At 37.4% G+C, this 17,069-nt stretch overlaps 1 protein-coding gene across 4 annotated transcripts in view; it reads left to right on the forward strand.

Annotated features, from left to right (window-relative positions):
- Positions 1 to 17,069, forward strand: part of PLCB1 (phospholipase C beta 1) — a 684,234-nt gene that overhangs the window by 626,213 nt on the left and 40,952 nt on the right. The window contains exon 33 of one of the 4 annotated variants that reach the window (XM_061209983.1): positions 1,876 to 2,057. The exons of the other annotated variants lie outside the window; for them this stretch is intronic. The gene's annotated coding sequence lies outside the window, so the exon portion shown is untranslated. Of the gene's footprint in view, positions 1 to 1,875; positions 2,058 to 17,069 lie in introns of those variants that run through there. 4 annotated transcript variants of the gene reach the window in all.

Below are 17,069 nucleotides of genomic sequence, written 5' to 3' on the forward strand. Positions count from 1 at the left end.
ACCCTGTCAATAGAACTTTCTGCAGTGATGGAAATGTTCCATTTCTGAGAGTCCAGTGCAGTAGCCACAGGTAGTTATTTAGTATTTGAAATATGATTAGTGCAACTAAGGAATTGAATATTTAATTTCATTTAAATTTAAGCATAACAGTGGTATGGCTAACATATGGGCAGCCCAGGAAGATAAGATGCTGAATCTAAATTTCTAATGTATGATCTACCTTTCTACAAAGGATTTGTGTTGGGACCAAACACTATGATCATTATTATAATAGAGCTCTTTACAGGGGAGGAAGGGCTGACTCTTCTTGGGGAAACCAAGGAGAGCTTCCCAGAGCTGGTAACCTTTGACCTACAGGAGGAAGTGGAAGTTTATCCAGCAGAGGAGCAGGTAGGAAGGAATTCCTCATGACATTGTGACAAAGCCTGAGGTGCAAGGATCACATTACTGCTGCAGAATTGCATGTAATTTCATAATTCACATGTTGTATTAGTTAGTCTGTGCTTTCATCACAAAATATCTCCAACTGGGTGGCCTAAACAAGAGAAAATTATTTTCTCACAGTTTTGCAGTCAGAAGTCCAAGATCAAGGTGCCAGCAGGGTGGTTTCTGTGAGGCTTCTCGCTTCCTGGCAGGTGGTGCCTTCTTGCTGTGTCCTTACATGGCCTTTGACCTGCAGTCATGCACAGAGAGGGAGAGAGAGAGACAGAAACTCTGGTGTATCTTCCTCTTCCTATAAGGACACCAGTTCTATCAGATTAGGGCCCCACCCTTATGACCTCATTTAACCTCCTTAAAGGTTCCATCTCCAAAAACAGTCACATACAATGAGGCTTCAACATATGAATTTTGAGGGGACACAATTCAGTTCATAAAACATGTTTCAATAAGCAAATATCTTTTTCTCTGTTTTTTTTTTTTCCTGAGAAAAGGAGATATATACCTCACACTCAGCTCACACACATATGTAGAAAACTATCACCTACTGATCTATCATCCAATGATTTTAATCCTTGTTTTTTATTTGTCTATTAATAGATAACATAGAGTTCTGGAAAATTAACAAGTAAAAAAACATCTAAAGCAAAGTGTCCACCTCTCAGAACTCGAATGTAATTAAATATTGCTTAAGCAAATAGTAATAATTTTCCTTTATTCTCTGAGGACAAACCATTGATGAGCTGGAGCTGGTCATACTAGCTCAGAGGAACTCATTTTTAAATTTTCCAGGGATTCTGTGAGCCAGTTGTTAAACACAGACACTACTGAAAAGTAAATTACATAGATTTACAATTAAACAAATCATACTAAAAACAAAGGGATCTATAAGGGAAAAGAATATATATAAAACGGAATCACTTTGCTGTACACTTGAAACTAACACAACATTGTAAATCAACTATACTTCAATTTAAAAAAAAGAAAAAGAAAAAAAACACAAAAAATAAAAGCAAAGGTAACAAATATCCCAAACTCACCACTGCTAATTAATTAAGACATTTCACTATTTCCTGTGCCCTGGAGGTAAGTTACATCTGTGTTGCCTGTAGGGTCACTGCAATGGATTCCTACCACACACCTCTTCCTAACTCTTTGTTCAGGGTCCTCACATTTGTAGCTTGAAATTGGCTACAGTGAGTATATTTACACCATGGAAATCAACAAATGCCACAAACCAGGCTCTTTTTTTCCCTAGGAGAACAGCGTATTCAACATTCACCAGTACACCACTGGCACAAACCTTACTGTTTTATGGCATAGGTTTTTCCCAGAATTGTGCAGAGTTCCTTTTGCAAACATTATTACCCGTCCTTTGTAAACAAAACTTTCTACTGAAACATAATTTATTACCTTTTTTAAACCTTTTTTTTCTAGGTTTCTTCCACCAGAAAGAGTCAGTGCTGCCTTGCTGACCTATGAACTCTCAAGCCCTGCATATATAAAATATTTCGGGGGTGGGCAACAGAAAAGTCTCCTCAAACCTAAGCCTAGCATTGACATCATTTTTCTAACCCATTCAGCAATGTCTTCCATCCGAAAATTGCCTCAGCTGTAACATAATATCCCTCCCACTGCTAATACTACCCCACAGCGAATACTAAGCTAACACTTTCCTTGTTCGTTTTAAAGAGGCCTTTTTTTTCTCTGCTAAGTTTTAAGTAACAATAAATGAAGTAGAATAGAAAACTGCTGGGGTAAATAACAGTTTTCAGATGAAGTTTTATTTTCTGTAGGAAACATTTCTCTCCAAGGTTGCTCTTTTATTCCAAACAAGTAAGAAGTGGCTCAGGCTTTGAAAATGAAATGCCAATTCTCATTCAATCTTTTATTAAAACTACAATTAAGCCACACCCGTGTTCTCTAAACTCTGCAGCCCAGGAGGTGAAAGTGACTTGTCTGAGGTCACAGAGGGGCAGCACTCAGTGCCTGCCCACATCTTTCACTCCAAATTGACACCCCAGTACCCCTTGCTTTCTGACTACAACCATGTTCATTTATGATTTCTTTTATCATCATCATATTGTATGAGGCTGTTATGAGGGTGATGAGAGAAGAAGATGTTCAAGCAGAAAAGATTAAGTGACTTGAAGTTTTCACCCATTCTCCAGGTGTAGCTTACATGCACAAAAAATTGAGAATCATGAATCTAGGTTGAATTGAAGCATAGGATGGATAAAATCATTGACATAGAGAGGGAAAAGAGAAAGGATCCCAGGACTTAGTTCCAGATAACTCTTCATTTTAAGAAGTCAGGTAGAGGAAAAAAGCCTGAAAGGGACAGAAAAGGTACAACCTGTGAGCTGGGAGAGAAACCAAGAAGAATAAAAGGCATTCCTATGAAGGCAATGATCCATAGTGTCTACAGGACTCAGTAGACGCTACTTTAGTAACCACGTGTCCTTTGACTTTAGTGACCAGGAGGTTATTGGTGCCCTGGGTGTGAGTGAGGGGTCACGGGAAATGTGGAAGTGGAGCAAAACAAGAGTGGAATGAGAAGGAGGCAAGGAATAGGAGATAGCTTATCAACCACTCTTCTCAAAGCCCAGACTTGAAGAGAAGCAGAAATCTGAAATAGTAATGAGGGATGTCAGGAATCGGGGGAAAACCCATTTGAAGAGAGATGAATGAGTACTTCTAACCTATGGTCCAGTCTAGTTTATCATGAGATTACTAAATAAAATGATTGCCAGGGAAGAATGGGGAAAAAGAGATTTCACCCATTTATTGGTTGACGGGGTTGTGTTTTCCTCTGGTGAATCAATATTCAGCAGAAGGACAATATCTTAATGAGTGTGCAGCATCAATTATCCAGAACTATCAAGAACAATAAAGAGCTTCCCTACACACTGTTTAAAGGTTAGGTTGTTTTCTCTTGTTATTTAGTACATTGATTGTGATCTTCAGAGCTGGTCCAGAAGGGCACAGAGCCTGCATGGCTGCCACACAAAAGCATCTATAGATCAAGAGACTTTCGCATTTACCATCCTGTAATTAGAATTCACTCCGCCTTGGGTAGCAGTGAAATTATTTTGCACATGATAAGCTGATATATTTTCTTTTCCTTTTAAGCTTCCTCCTTCCCTCTCTGCCATCCACCCCACCTCACCCCGCCCTGGCGGAGTCATGGCTCCAGGAAAGGCAAGGCTGGGACTCCCTTAAGGAGAAGACCCTCATTAGCAGGGCAGAAATCTTGCAAAAGTGAGATTTCAAGAGAGGAAAGGATTTCTCCAAATTTCTTTAGTTTCTTTTAACTCCAGGCCTGAAGGGCTAAGCCTTACTAAACACGCACCCTAACACTCAGGATGTGACAAGAGGAAGAGGAGAGCCTGCCTTTTCCAACCCTAGGAATTGTGGGGAAAAGAAGGGAGAGAGGATAGAGCAGGAAGTGAGATTTGTATGTACCTCTCTGACTTCTACTCTCTGGGCCAAAATCTGGAAGATTCTGGACAGGGCTCATGGCTCCCATATCATGTGTGCCTTAGAAGGGACAGGAGCATTCCTGAGTGCCCCAGTGATGGGAAATGGTGGTGGTGAGGGGGCCGGTGGAAGCCTAAGAACAAGACAGAGGTCCCGCCAGGTCCATTGGCCCAGACCACGGACTCAAGCCGTGGCTACCAATCAATCACCCCAAATGGCCAGTAGGCATTTGTCCATGGAGAATTTTAGAACAGCCCCTTCACAGCAGAGAACTGTGAGGATGTAAGGGAAGCCTGCCACCTTCTCTTCTCCCACTTTGAAGACACAGAGTTCTATAGAGACTTAGCCACCATCTTGGGAAGCTAAAAATGGGAAGGACATCTTTGAAAGATTGCACTTTACCCAAAGAGACTGATTCATGCAAGAAACTTTTAAGACCAACCCTATAGGGAGCTGGAATTTTTAAGCAACTCTAAGGAAATTGTCTATTTCCTTTAATAGTTAGAAAGGCTAGGACAGCTCCCCTTGCTGTCATTGGAAAAGCAGCTCCTACACCTCCGGGGAGAGTGGTTTGGGGAAGTGTTTCCACTGTGACTTAAATGACAACCATTTCACGGGCAGGAAGCTCAGGGACTGCGGTAGGCAGTGCCAGCCACTCAGAGTCAATTGAAAGGGAATGGGTCGCCTGGGAGTTTTCTAACCTGATTGCAGGTTTCCTGGACACCGTGTCCTCTCCTGACCCAACACCTGCTGTGACACAGATGTTTGTAATGAGGTGAATAACAAACAGTTTTGTGGAGATTGGGTCACACGGGAAGAAAAGGCACCCTTGCCCTGGTGGCGCCCGCCTTTTCCTGTTCTCTCCTATCATTTTCTCTACCAAACTGAACTCTGATCAAATACTTCAGCAAGATTTTTAGTCAAAACCTTTAAATGCACATTTTTAGAAGAAGACTTTTTTGCTGTTTCAGGGCTGAAAATTATGCTCAGTTCTGCTGAGCTATAACCAGAAATTTGTTTTTTAATGTCCGTTTCACATGTAAGAGCTCAGAATATCCTTCTGTTAAGAGGAGCTCTAAAATAAAATATTCCTAATAGACAGATTAATTAGACTGGCTCTTGACAGCCACTGCTCTGGTGTTATTTCAATGGATTTATCCCACAGGTGTATCCATAGGTGAATGTGTGTCCCTGTGAGAGCACAGAGCCAGCGAAGCTCTCCGTGTGACCTTCCAGTCTCCTCTCCATGCTGACATGACCCCTAGAACTGAGGCTCAGCTGGGGCTTTCAGAAATAATCACTTCCTTTTCTTTAAACCTTGTGCCTAAATATATTGTTCAGTGTGTTGGCAGAGTTTATCATGATCATTTACATAACTACAATTCCTGCATATTTAAATCCTTCTGGCAAACTAAAATGTGAAAAAGCTATTATGTGAGATTTTACAAGAGCCCAAGATGAAGAATAAAGACACCTAGGATGGTCCTCAACTGCACTGCACTGCTGTCATTGTGTTACCAGGATTCTGGCCTTCAGGAACACTCTATCTAAGGATTAAAGCTAATTTAGTTGGAAAACCTAGAGATTGTATATTGAGAACTGTTTTATCACATAGATTTCTAATCTTGAAATTATAGTAGTCACTTATCAAGGAGTAAAATAGAAAATAGGTTTTGTTTTTAATTTTCTTTCTCTTGAAACTGGAGGGCAGTGGGTTTGAAAGTAGCTCTCCAGTCCTTCATCTGTCCATTTGTCCATCCATCTATGATACATACTTGCATATATATATGTAAACATTTTATATATATTTAAAAATATATATTTTATCTATATTGCATATATTGATATATACATAAACATATTTAAAAGGCAGACTTACTCATTGTTTTGCTACATATCTCTAATCTAAACAAGCCTGTGTTGGTACTTAATAGTTTGTCAGTGAAATTGTATTACAATGCAATACAGTAAGGGTATGAATGCCCCTAAATAGCCTCTTGCCCACTTTGAGCTTTGCACCATGTGCATTACCTATCAAATTTGTTAATCCATTGATTTTTTTTTCAAAACACATGTAAATGTTATTACACACATCCTCTACTATGACACCAACAAACAGATCCTCAAATGAGCACACCTCTCTGTGGCTTGCTTCACAGCTATCTCCACACTGGCTATCCTGGTATAATGTCCATTATTTTAAAAATCCAGTCCCCTTTAATTTCAGATCACGTGCTTCCCTTCTCTGTTGTGCAGATGTCAGATAAATGTGATTTCTGCTGTATTGCATTGTTTGTTCCAGTCTTCTTTCCTCTGTGTTCCTTTCTTTATTCGTTTTCAGCTGCTATTAATTTATACACAGTTAAAGGGGGAGGGAAGCATATTAATTGAAAACTTGATTACATAACCTTGAGGGTTTGCTTGCGTGTCCAGGAATGGCATTTCCCCTGATTGATTTATCTGCCCTGACTTAATAGAGGATTTTTCCACTGGTCTGACAACATCATGTGTTCAGACTCTGGTGTCATGCTTTGCTATTCTCATTATTCACACAAAAATGTGTTGATGGGCTGTGGACAAATTAAATTTATAATCATCCAAAGGTGGGATAAAAGAGCTATTGCTAACCCTGGTGATCCTAAGGTACAAAATTTTAGAAAATTACATAAACAATAAGAATTGCAAGGGGTTTTGAAAGAAACTGAACTGACACCTTCACTTAGCTGATGTGAAAAGAGGCCCAGAGAGGTCCACTTACAGGTGGACACCTGAAAACTTATGTAAGAAAAAAGAATTTTATTAGACACTGGATGAAATTTGAATATTAAAAGTCAAAAGTTTTCTTCTATAGCAGCAGTAATCTCTCCTATATATATAATATATATACATATAATAATTATGTAAAAAATAAAACCACAGAAACCATAAGATATAAAACATATATTTAAAAACAAATTTATGTAAACTATGTATAGATATTCTTAAGGAGTCTTGTGGATTTCTGTGGGACAGATTCCTAGAAGTGATATTTAAGTGATTTCTCATAAAATGATAGTGAAAAAAAAAAAAGAGTCCAAGAATACAAAAGAGGAGATAACGGTGTTTAGAAGATCAATATAAAATTGGAAGATAGAAGGCAAATGGAAGGGAGGTAACTGATTTTGCAGAAGAAGGAAGGAGAAAGCTAAGTGCTCGGAGCACAGGATCCCAGCAGAGAGGGGCACCAGAAAGAAAACTGAGGGAAGCAAATTATCAAAGAAATATGATAAGAAACATTTTTCACAACTGAAGGACATTAGTTACCAGATCGAAAGGCTCAGCAACAAGAAGGGAAGAATCCACAGTAAGTCCCAAAGCTGGGAAGTTTTGGAACATCAGAAACAGAGGGAAACTTCTAAATGTTTCCAGAAAGAAAACTACAGGTCACAAGTTGAAAGTCAGAATGGGGTCAAGCTTCTCTACAGAAACTTTGGAAAATTGGAGGGAGTGAAGCAATGTCTCTATTAAGTGATTTAATGCAGAATTGTATATCTGGACTCTTAAGCAAGAGAGTAGAACTGAAAAACATGTGCAGACATGCAAAATAGAATACCACCTATATATTTTTCTAAAATGCAGAACAAATTCTATGTTTCTCTCTGTGTATATGCATAGATATGAATATGAAGAATAGATAGAGAAGTTCTGGACATTTACACACCAAACTTTTAAACTGTGGGTAAACTTGAGGCTGGGATTGGAAAGGTGGTCAAGGGGTACTATACAGCTCTCTATATTGTGTGTTTGCATGTGTTTCTTGAAATAATGTGTCTCTATATTATCTGGGTGATCAAAAATATTCAGAATTTTAATGTAAAAGTCTCCATTACTGCTAAAAGTTAGTTCTAAATGGGAGATTGTTTGAAATTTTAAGCTTTTCTCTGACTGTTCATCTGGATCCACTTCTTTCAAGTGCCCTCTTTCTTTCTATTTCTAGCTTTAAAAAAGCCAATTTAGTCTAAAAGGAGCCATTATGGTTCCTGGATATCATTGCATCTCTGCTAATGAGCCCTTCAAACTTGATTGGTTTTTAGTAGAATTACTGTGATTCTGAAGTCACCTGTTTTCCTCAGCCGTATAAAAACCTACATCTGTTGCTGATAGGATCTAAGATGTGAAAACATCAAAAAGCAAGCTGGAGAGACCTGCGTTTCCAATAAAAACAAATAAAGACTCTGTATAACTTTTAAAATATGTTTAAATGAGTCAAGCCATGGAAAAGAAATTAAGGAATGCTCAAAGGACAATTTCCAAGTGAAAGCAGGAACCCAGAGGGCAGTAAAGCTGTCTTTCAGCTTAAAAGTATCTGTCAAGTTGACATTGAGCTTAGATTTTTCATGATGTGTGGGTAGTGGGAAAACAGAAAGTGAAGTAAAGTGAGGAATCTATTAAGAGACCCACTACATAAACCTGGAACCACAAAGGGCCACACAACCTCAGAGCAGTTATGAATAAAAAAATAAACCCATCATCTCAAAGAACTGCAAGAAAATTGTTGATCTCAAAACTAGATGTTGAATAGAGGTAGAAAAAATTCTTCCTGAGAATTCATGATTACAAACTCTCCCTCATGTGGGTTTGAAGCCTGAATTCAATTCACACCACCTGACAAACTCAGAAGTTAGTGTAAATCTGTCTCATCCTGGAAATCCTCTGGTCTCCTGGCATAATTAGTTTGTCTATAAAGGAGTCTGTCTTCAAATCAGGGCTTAAGCTATTACTACATTTAAAGTTCCGAGAAATGTCAGCTCATCAAAACAATTACAATGAATATAAAGAAAGTCCATAAGTGAGAACCAGCAGAAACAAAAGATAGTATAAAAAGCCCTGTAAAAACTTAATATTTTGGAATTATGAGAAAAGAATGTTAAACAAGTATTGATATTTTTAAGACTGACAATAAGAGTAAAGATTAATTGACTTTAAAAAGTGATGTATATTTGAAAACAAATTGATTTTCTATAAATGAATATATAACTACATTTAAAATTCAATGCATTATTCCAACAAAAGAGAGAGAAGTAGTAAATTTTAAAAAAGGTCTATAATATTACCCAGAATATAGCAGAGTGTCAAAGAGATGGAAAATATGATAGAGAGATTAAAAGGTATGAAGGATAGAGTGAGAAGAGGTGAGCAAAAATGAGGGCAGTAAAATATTTGAAATATTTGAAGAGGTCATGATTCAGAATTGATGAAAGACACAAACTCATAGATTCAGGAATCCTAAGCAAGATACATTTTAAACAATTCTATATCTAAATACATCATATCAAAATTTCAGAAGGCCAAGGAAAAAGCAAATATCTTAAAAGCAACTAAAGAGAAATTACTTTTAGAGAAATGACAATTAGATAGATAATTGATTTCTCAGCAGTAACAGTGGAAGGAAGAAGAGAGTGGGATAATATCAACAATGTGCTGAAAGAAAATATTTGCCAATCTAGAGCTTTATACCCAGAGAAAGTATCACTTTAGAGTGAAAGCAATAAATGCATTTTCAGCCCTGCCCAGGATGCCTGGAGATGGTGGGGGGAGAGTATGGCAGAAAGAGCTGAGAGTTTGCCACAAGTAGACATTCACTAAAGGAAATAATAAATCTATATGCTAGTCAGAGGAATTAAATAAATACAGCATACATCAAAATGTTCCATTTACAAATAACAGACATTGTCAGCTCAACTTGTTTTTTTTTAATTAAAAAAAATGTTTTTTTATTTAGTTCCTTTGCTTAATAAGAACATGTCTGAAGAATAAGGGTTAGGAAAGTAAAGGAAAAAATGTATCAGGCAAATACTAACCAAAAGAAACCTGCTTTAGCTATGTTCACATTAAATAAAATGGATTTTAAAGCAAAAGCAAAGAGGGCTGCTATGTAATGATAAAATGTTCAGTTCTCAAACAGAATATAAACTTATGTGCACATGATAATGTACTCTTACAATGGTTAAAGCAAAAATATTGACAGTATTGAATCTACCTCTCCTAGAAAATATTTATATTTGTCTCAGTAATCAATATTTCAAGCAGACCCCCCAAAATATCATCAAAGTATATGAGATTTGGATAAGACAACACAATTAGAAACTTCACTAATGTTTGTGCATACATATGTATATGTGTGTGTACAACAAAATGAAAGCAAATCCAAGGAAAACCTCATAATTAAAATATTCCTATTAGACAAAGATGCCCCCTGTAATTCCCTTCTATCCAAGAAAAAGAAAAAAATGGTATAACATTTAGATAGTAAGTGAAGAAAAATATAATTTGCAAATGCTCTGAATCTCTATTAGAAAGGTTTTCCAGAAGAAGTATTTTAATTAATGAGTTAAGCAAATTTATTGACTATAAAATCAATATACAGAAATCAGTTGCATTTCTATAAATAACAGGCAGCTAGCATAACTTTAAAATTCACAATATTATAGCAGATATACTATACTCACTAATAACTTTAGCAACATGTATCGAACGTTATGGGAAAATACATAACATTTTATTGAAAAACATCAAAGACCTGTTATAATATGCTAAGGAATTAGAAGAGTCGATAGCATAAAAATGAGTTCTTCCAAATTGATCTATAGATTAAATGCAATGCCTTAAAAATCCCCTCAACATTTGTAGAATTTGACAAGGTGATTCCAAAATTTACATGGAGGAGCAAAGGCCCAGAAATTGCTGAGACACTCCTGAAGCAGAACAGAGTGTAAAGACTTAACACACATAAAGAATCATTATGAAGATAAACAAGGTCCTACTGTATAGCACAGGGAACTATATTCAATACCCTGTGATAAATCATGATGGAAAAGAATATGAAAAAGAATACACACACACACACACACATATCTGAATCCCTTTGCTGTATAGCAGAAATTAATGCAACATTGTAAATCAACTATACTTCAATAAAATATTTTTTGAAAGAACCATTATGAAAATATAGTAATTAAGATATTGGTGGAATATTGCAAATTGAACATTGGCACAAATAGATGGTCCATAAGCAAATGCACAGAGATGTGAAAACTCCACTTATGATAAAGTTGGCACTGGAAATCAGTGGAGAAAGTCAGGCTTTTTGAGAAATGCTGTCAGGACTATTGGTTATTGATATTGAAAAGAAACAAAATTGGATCCTTACCTCGCACCATACACAAAAATCGAGTCCTACTCTTGATTGCTCTTCCTGCTGTCAACCACCATCCCTCCAGATTTCCCTGTGGCTGGTTCCTTTTTCTTCGGTCCTCAGTTCAAATATCAACTTCATATAAAGACCTTCCCAGACTACAGAATAGACTCTAACCTCCTTTCTCTGTTTTCTTTTATTTGTGGCACCATTCACTCTGAGAATATCCTATTCATGTGGTTACTTGTTTATTGCCTGTCCCACTTCCACACAAGGGCCACATCCCTTTTATTCTTGCCCTAAGTACTTGACATATAGTCAATTAAAAATAATGGAATGAATTAATATTTTTTGCCTAAATATTTGGGGGGGAAAACTAGCATTTATTTTTTTTTAATTAATTTTTATTGGAGTATAGTTGATTTACAATATTGTATTAGTTTCTGCTGCACAGCAAAGTGAATCAGTTATATATATACATATATCCACTCTTTTTTAGATTCTTTTCCCATATAGGTCATTACAGAGTATTGAATAGAGTTCCCTGTGCTATATAGTATGTTCTTATTGGTTATCTATTTTATATATAGTAGTGTGTATATGTCAATCCCGATCTCCCAATTTATCCCCCTTTCCCCCTTGGTAACCATAAGTTTGTTTTCTACATCTGTGACTCTATTTCTGTTTTGTAAGTAAGTTCATGAGTACCATTTTTTTTAGATTCCACATACAAGTGATATCATATGATATTTGTCTTTCTCTGTATATATATATTTTTTAATTTGGAAAACAATAAATTTCAAAGAGCCATTTACTTCATTCATTCATTCAGCAAGTATTTATTGAGGTCTACTATGTGTTAGGCCCTGTGCTAGATGCCGGCATGCAGAGTGAACAGTTAGGTAGCCAGTAACCTCATACTGGGAATGGACGGGCCTCCAGCTGTTAGGTGCAGGGGCTTATGAAGGTTAGAGTAAAATCAAGAATGGAGTAATTTGGAGGCCAAGATACTGAAGAACTAAGGGCAAGATTATGGGTATTTCTCTTCATTAGTTCTATAGTGACGCCTAAGGACAGCATGAAGATTAAAGGATGAAAATATCAGAGGTAAGGAAAGCTTTAGGACAAAAAGGCCATCATTGATTGCATCAATGCCAGTTTCCAGCAGAAAGCAAAAATAAGTGGCAACAAAACATGAGTCGCTGGATCAGTTTCTGAAACAATGGTCCTACATCTCCCTAAACACTTCCTCATAAATGTCATGGAAAACCCCAGCTGGGAAAATCCTTCTGAATCCCAAGACTCATTAATGAAATAATGCTTCTACTTTTGGTCTGTAAGAAAGACCAAATGAAAGAAAAATGAGAAGTGAACTGGGGAGAACAGAGATATCTCTATAATATTCCCCAATACAATGTTATATTAGCTTCCTAATCAATTAATATACACTTTACCCAGTTTTATATCATACTGAAATATTAATATTTGATTTGACGTGTTTGTGGCCAGTTTTGAACAAGGCCATTTTGAACCAGTTATGTCTTGATGTGGGGCACATGCCCCAGTTGTATCTTTGTTTTTATGGGACTCTCTTGATTCATTCATATTCTTTTGATTTATACCATTTCTAATAGAGAACATGTTCAAAGCAAGAAGGCTTTCTACATAAGGGGTGCACTTATCCTCTACAATCTGTCTGAGATAGTTCAGAAAACCCTGAGGAATTTGCACATTCTAACTACCATGGGACACTTCTGACCATGTCGTAAGGTCATCCCAATTGTCTGCTAGTGACCTTTTGCTCCTTAGGTGCCTAAATGGGCAATCCTGGTTCTCAATGGCTTTTGTTACCTCTGCACTAGGTTGGCAATGACACCTACCAACACATCTCATCACCCATCCTTGGGGAATCAGTTTTGCATCTTACCTCCTTGCTTGTTAAAACTGATGCATTCAATGGGCATATATACACTACCAAATGTAAAATAGATAGCTAGTGGGAAGCAGCCACATAGCACAGGGAGATCAGCTCGGTGCTTTGTGACCACCTAGAGGGGTGGGATAGGGAGGGTGGGAGGGAGGGAGACGCAAGAGGGAGGAGATATGGGGATATATGTATATGTATAGCTGATTCACTTTGTTATAAAGCAGAAACAAACACACCATTGTAAAGCAATTATACTCCAATAAAGACGTTAAAAAAACAAAAAACGGATGCATTCAGCATTCCGACTGTTCATGCTGAGCATAAGATAACCAACAAATCGTTCTGTATTTTTTAACTCAAAACCTCAATTCTTTCATTTAATATTAAACCACAGATTGTTGGACCTCTAAGTAGGTCACACATTGTATTAAGTGATCCAGCTCCGTCCTCTGCCATCTGGCTACATGAATCAATGTCAGATGGATGCAAATATATCTCCGAGAGGGGACCTTGGGAAACAGTGCTGATATACCAAGCACAGACCCCAGGACATTTACCTACTCCCAGAAGAATGCTTTCAAGGTAAATCCAAAGACATCACAGCACAGGTTTAAATACTGGCCGCATGATTTCACTGTCTATTATTTTCATTGGATGCTAAGAGTATGAATAAGCTCTATCTCTATTTCATTTACCTTAATTTTATTGCATACCCAGAAATTCAGGGGAATTCAAGGACAGCAAGGAGCGAATGAGGAAGAGTGTGTGATAGAAACTACAAGTAGCCTCAAGGGCAAAAATAATAATAATAATACTGAGACAGTGAAGCTTGTGTATCCAACTGGCTACTGGATTGTCACATAACCACCGGAACTGGTTCCCAACTTGGACTTCAGAGCTTTACTGGTACAGTTAGGATTGGGATTAATAAGTATAATTATAAATGTTTCCAATTAGATGGAACACAGATGACAGTAGTGTGTGCAGAATAGAAAGATAAAAATCAATAGAGAATGAGTGAGGAAAATGATATCAAGGGAAAATAAGAATAGAAAAGTAACTTAGAGGCAGGAAGGAGTGAGTTAGTAAACCACACACAACACACACCCCATAATAGCCTGTATATTAGTTGGTGTTGGGCCACAGAGTCCATAGGTCAAAACTAACTGTAGAGGAGCAAAATCCTTGGAGTAGTTTGGGCTTGCGAAGAAGGTTGACATTATATACCTTCCCATACCCAGAGGCCTCCATGTACTTATACTATCCCCAGATCCTCATTGTTGTACTCATTCATCCATTCAAACATTTCTTAATGTATTAATGTGCCAGCACCATGCCAGCTTCTCGAGAAACCATGGTTTGTAAAGTAGACATGGTCCCTGATCCAGTGAAGCTTACGGAGAAGTGACAGGGGTGACAAAAAACAAATAATCACATAAATGAATGTGTAGCTAAAAACTGAGATACCTTCTCTGTAGGAAAGGAACATGGTTCCAGGAAGAAAAATCCAGAATTGTCTGGATGGGGTAGGTATAGAAAGGTAAAGATCAGGCAGGACTTCTTGGAACAAGTAATGTTTGAACTGAGAGCTGAAGCTGAGTAGGAAATAACTGAGTAAATGATGTGGGGTCCAGTGGAGTGAGAAGGAGTGTATGGATGGAGGAAACCCTTCAGGGGAGAGGAAATAGTACATGCAAAGATGGTGTGGAAGCAGGGACCGTGGTGTGTTCAAGGAACTGAACTGCCCTATGGTAGATAGGGCACAGAGAACAAGGAAGAGAATATACGATGGGGAAAGAAAGTTAGACAGAAGTGAAACCCGAACAGCCTTGGTTGCTGCCTTAGCAATGTTGGTTTTTATCCTAACAAGATTTAATCCACAGTGGAAGTAGTGATATGACCAGATTTAAGTTTTGAAAAGATTTCTATTGATTGAAGTGGAGAACAAATAGAAGGGAGGAAAGGGAAAACAGGATGCAAGAGATTTGTTAGGGCTATTATATTAGTTCAGGCAAGAGACAGTTGCAGCGTGGACTTGGAGATGGAGAGAAGTATAAGGAGGTGAGAGGTAGGACTTAGTACTGGGTTGATGATAGGGTGTAGGGCAAGGGAGGAGTCAAGGAATGACCTGGATGTGTAGTGTGTGCAACTGGATGGGTATTGTCACCTATCACTGCAGAAGACAGCCAAACTTGGAATGAGGGCAGGGCAGTGTTGGACATGGCGTGACTGAAATGTCTTTGAGACATCTAAGTAGAGAAGTCATGTAGATGGTGAGATATACCAATTTGGAATTGAGAGAAGTCTTCTGGAGAAAAAAGATTTGTGAATCAGATATAGATATAGATATAGATATAGATATAGATATAGATATAGATATAGATATAGATATAGATATAGATATAGATATAGATGGAGGAATGTACAAGCATGGATGAGGTTCCCAAGAGAAAGACTATAACAAGAGAAAGAAAAGCCCTCAGATGGAGCCTTGAAGAGCTTTCAAGGAGCTAATTGGCCTGACATTGTTCTGAAAACAGCACTAAGATTGTAGGGTCAAGTCTTTTTTTTTCCACCACTAACTTACACTTCTTTCCTATTATTTTGTTTTGTTTTGTTTTACCAAGGATAGACATCTATCCTCCATCTCTCACTGTAGAATTTCTTGTGTTAACCTGGAATTGCCTCTGCCAGGGATGATAGGAGAAGTTTCACCATAAAAGAGCTTAATTAAAATGAAGAATACTTTATAATTGGATTAGAGTTTAATGAATAGAACTTTATATGTGTGCTAAATGATGCTTGTTACCAAAACTATTTAAGTGTTAGTGATTTTATGCTTTTGTCTTTTAATGGTCAGTTACTCTGTCCTTGATCTGTGAGATCAGCATGAGGTGCTGCCCAGAGATGCTCTGAGATTTGATTTGAAATGACCTAGGGCTTGCAATATCATTTACTTAGAAATGATCACTATGCATATTTTAGAAGAGGACATCCCTTCAGTCCATTTTGCAAGTTCATTATTGCAAACAATGGCTAAAGAAAGTATAGGCTTTTGTAACAGATAATTGAGGAAACCAACAGAAAATTTTAAGTTCATATTATTGTCCAATATTGTGTTTTCATAGTAGACATTGCATTAGAGGGAAAGATCCTTATTGATAAGCATGGTTTTCTTTCCATGATTATTTATTCACTGGGTAGTGATGGCATGCCAAGGAAGAGCTTCATTGTGTTCATGGGTGCACATGTGCTCTATGGGTATTTGCATGTTCTCTGTGTGTTTGCCCATGTTTACTATGTAATTAAAACAAGACATCAACTGTGATCTCCCCAGAAGGAGCAGTAACTATATAACTTAAGCAGCAAACAGAAGGATTTTTTTTTTTTTTTTTTTTTTTTTGCTGTCTGTTTTAATGTAGGCAAGAAATAAGAATGTTTTTCAAGATAATATGAAAGAATATTATGGAGCTGCACTGTCCAACAGGGAAGCCACTAACCATAAGTGGTGATTCAAGTTTAAATTAATTAAAACTAAATAAAATTAGAAATTAAGTTCTTCCATCACACAGGCCACATTTCAATAGTGTCTACAGTATTGGACAGTGCCAATATCCAACTTTTCCACCATCACAGAAAGTTCTATTGAACAGCTCTGAACTGAAGCTGGGATCAAATCCAGGCTGTGGCCAGTTTTTGCATAGCCCATGAACTAAGAATGATGTTACATTTTGAAATTATTGAAAAACAGTCAGAAGGATAATGTTTTAAAACACACGAAAATCATTTGAAATTCAAATTTGAGTGTTACTAAATAAAGTTTTGTTGAACACAGCCGCGCCCATTCCTTTACATCCTATCTGTGACTTTTCACGCTGCAACAGCCCCATTGAGTAGTAGTGACAGAGACCTTATAGCCTGCAATGTCTAAAATATTTACTCTCTGGCTCTTTATAGAAAAGTTTGCCCACCTTTGAGCTAAGGGATGGAATGTAGCAGGGTCACAAATCACTTTACTGGTGACTGTTCTGTGTGGTTTGGAAAAGGAAA

This window comes from Eubalaena glacialis, chromosome 13 (assembly GCF_028564815.1).
Source record: "Eubalaena glacialis isolate mEubGla1 chromosome 13, mEubGla1.1.hap2.+ XY, whole genome shotgun sequence".
Lineage (NCBI taxonomy): Eukaryota > Metazoa > Chordata > Mammalia > Artiodactyla > Balaenidae > Eubalaena > Eubalaena glacialis.